This window comes from Branchiostoma floridae, chromosome 8 (genome assembly GCF_000003815.2).
Source record: "Branchiostoma floridae strain S238N-H82 chromosome 8, Bfl_VNyyK, whole genome shotgun sequence".
NCBI classification, from domain to species: domain Eukaryota; kingdom Metazoa; phylum Chordata; class Leptocardii; order Amphioxiformes; family Branchiostomatidae; genus Branchiostoma; species Branchiostoma floridae.
The window spans coordinates 19,323,128-19,326,003 of record NC_049986.1 but is presented as its reverse complement, the minus strand read 5'-3'; the positions used below and the strand labels follow the sequence as shown (position 1 = coordinate 19,326,003).

The 2,876-nt window shown below is 39.9% G+C and overlaps 1 long non-coding RNA gene across 1 annotated transcript; it reads left to right on the top strand.

Moving 5' to 3' along the window:
* Positions 1–457: 457 nt before the first annotated feature.
* LOC118420764 lies at positions 458–2,028 on the top strand. Its single transcript, XR_004831785.1, has 2 exons — positions 458–810; positions 1,355–2,028. It is a non-coding gene; the product is annotated as an uncharacterized LOC118420764 (long non-coding RNA).
* The last annotated feature ends 848 nt before the right edge of the window (positions 2,029–2,876 follow it).

The window sequence follows — 2,876 nt, the reverse complement described above, 5'->3', positions numbered from 1 at the left end:
CATGCCGATTGGTCTGACATCTTTGTTACGTCTTTCGGGGATCAAAGTTTTGGAATTCAACGGGTGCTTTGCACTTAAAGGGGGATTCCACTCATGAAACGGGTATTTTTCCCATATATATTACACTCTTCGGAATACAAATGCACCCGACTTTTGACTAAATCACCACGACTGACTTTTCGACCAAACACTGTTCTAAACCTATGAACCCCCATACGGGACCGCTTCCAATTCTCGGCTTTGACCTGACGTCACGGGTTTTCCAAATATGGGCATCCGCACAGATCAAAACACGAAGCAGACGACAAAGTGTCATGGCGGACTCAAGCGGCCGTCGCTCAGACTAGTTCGACCCAGACTACATTATGCCATACGCATATGAGCCTGAACGTGATTCTGGAGAGTCGGAGAGTAGCGATGAGAACAATCAGCCTGCAGAAGCCTTTGCTCTGACCGCCACGCAACCAGGGGCGGCATTGGACGGCCGGGATTACGAGACGGAGGGTTGCATGCATGCTAGCGCCAAGAAGCATATGGTGCAGATGCGATGACTACAACTGCAGCCTACAGTGTGTGACTGTGAGTGTATGTGTTGCCACGACCTTCGTGAGCTGACAGATCCCGTGGACCACAGCAACCCCAATCGCGGCGGTATGGGTGTCGGGAGCGGCCGTCACCAGCTGAAATGCGTCAAGCTACACGAGGAATTCCATCCCGTCTCATGAGGTCTGCACTGAAAACTGCACTTATATTATCTACAGTGACAAAATGACTTGGACTGGAAGATGTCAGGGAGCCATTGAGAAATAGGTAAATGTAGATTTTGTGTTTCTGTTCCATTTATTTTGCACGATCTGTGTGTGGGGTCGCACGATGGTGAGCTTACGGAAACATAGCCACATGTGGTCGAATTTGTGACCTGTATATAAATCTAGTAGCAGGACTCGAAATACTGTTTTTTTTGTATACCTGTACTGGTGCAGGTAACATTGAAAATTACCTGCACCAGACAAATTTTACCTGCACCATTCTGAACTTAGTAAGTATAAATCATAGTAAAATTTTTTCAGGAACCTTTTTTCACTACAGTATATTACCTGATATGTTGTGCACCTAAAAGTTTTTAAACCTCGTTTCCAGTAATTTTTGTGTGAAGAAATTGACAGTTTTGTGATAACTTGTGCCACCAATTTAGTGTGAAAAGTTGGAAATGTTTGGAGGAGGGGGGCTGTTAGGGCAATACCAAGATCTGAAAATAACCAGATTGAAACAAAATGGCAAGCAGTGTACTTGTTGCAATCTTTTAATACAAAAAAAAATATTTACAATTTACATGCATTTTTGTTTCTCCCAGAATCTTACAACTGTCAGCGTACAGACAGTTTACATGCTGGGTCCACAAGAATCATCTTGGGAGATCAGTGTGGTGCATGGGTTCCAGCCTGTGCAGTCACCAAAATAAGACAGACCTATCCCTCTAAAGATGAGACTAATTAGGACATTTTCCTGTTATTTCGCCACCACATGTTCAATTGCTAAATTGATCTGACGTTAAACCAGAGAGTGATCTATAAATCTGTATTCTACTAACTTTTTACTGTTAAGGTTATCCATTCTTGTTAAGCTTGGGGTTAGAATTAGAATTAGGGTGAGGCTTTACTGCTAAAATAAAACAATCTTGATAACAGTGTTACACAGTTTCCACATTATTTGCACTATAACAGGTGCATTCAACCAAATGCGGACATCTATCTACCTCACCTGTATAAATTTATCTACCTATCCATGCTTTATACAACAGGCCAAATAGAAACCTTGAACATATTAAGTATCCTTATTTTCATATTCCTTTGAACTAGATATACAGCAAGAAAGACCTGTATATTATATCAATATACAATTACATTTCTGTGTAATTTTAAAAAATAGGCAGGGAAAACTTTGGTGGACACACATATATTGTTGTAAAACAGCATTTGTTTCTGACATATGTAGGCAGGATATTTATGAATAAAATGATCCACTGGATATACAATGGGAACTTGTCCTTATTAACATAATAATATAGCCTGTCATATAAAATCAGTATATCAGGATCTACCTGGATTTAACCTAAAGTATATGGGCTACTGCCAACATGTTCAAGTTGCATGTTCATGAATTAATATTTATATTTTCACATTTCTTGTGTCTAAGAGAAATAGCAGCAGCAGTTTTGAAACGTTCAAAACAGAAACTACATGTAGTTTTGTCATATAAAGCATGTATGCTATAACAAACATAACAAAAATGAGAAAACATGACCATGAAAACAGTAGAGTTCCAAACGAGACTTGTTTACTAGCCTGTAAACCTTGAACGGTACTGTGCAATTGCAGGTTTATTGTCTGGCCTGGGAAGTCAGGCTTTTGGAGCACCTAGCCACCACAAAACTCCCGACACCTGTGTATGACAGCCTTCAACACCTTTCTTTTTGAAAATGTAGTCCTGATTCTTCTCATAGATGTTTTTGACCACATAGTCTCCTAGCCTCTTACTGTAGTCCAACCGCTGCCTTAGGTCATCTGCAAAGAATATATTCTGAAGTCAACAATGTTCTTGTGATTAAGATATTCATTGATGACAAAATAATACTAGGCCACATTTGCATCTATGTTAAAAATGACAATCATGAATAACAAGAGAGGCTGAAATTTACAAACTCCATCTCCCTTTCCATGCAAAAACTGACTCTTCCATGTCAACCTTTTGCTGAAATCGACCATACATGAACTATTAGTATGATCTTAGTATTACAACATCACCCAACTCCAAGATGGCTTTTCTGAATATAACATCCATCAAGCATGCAAGCAAGCAAGAATGGCTTCTGGGCT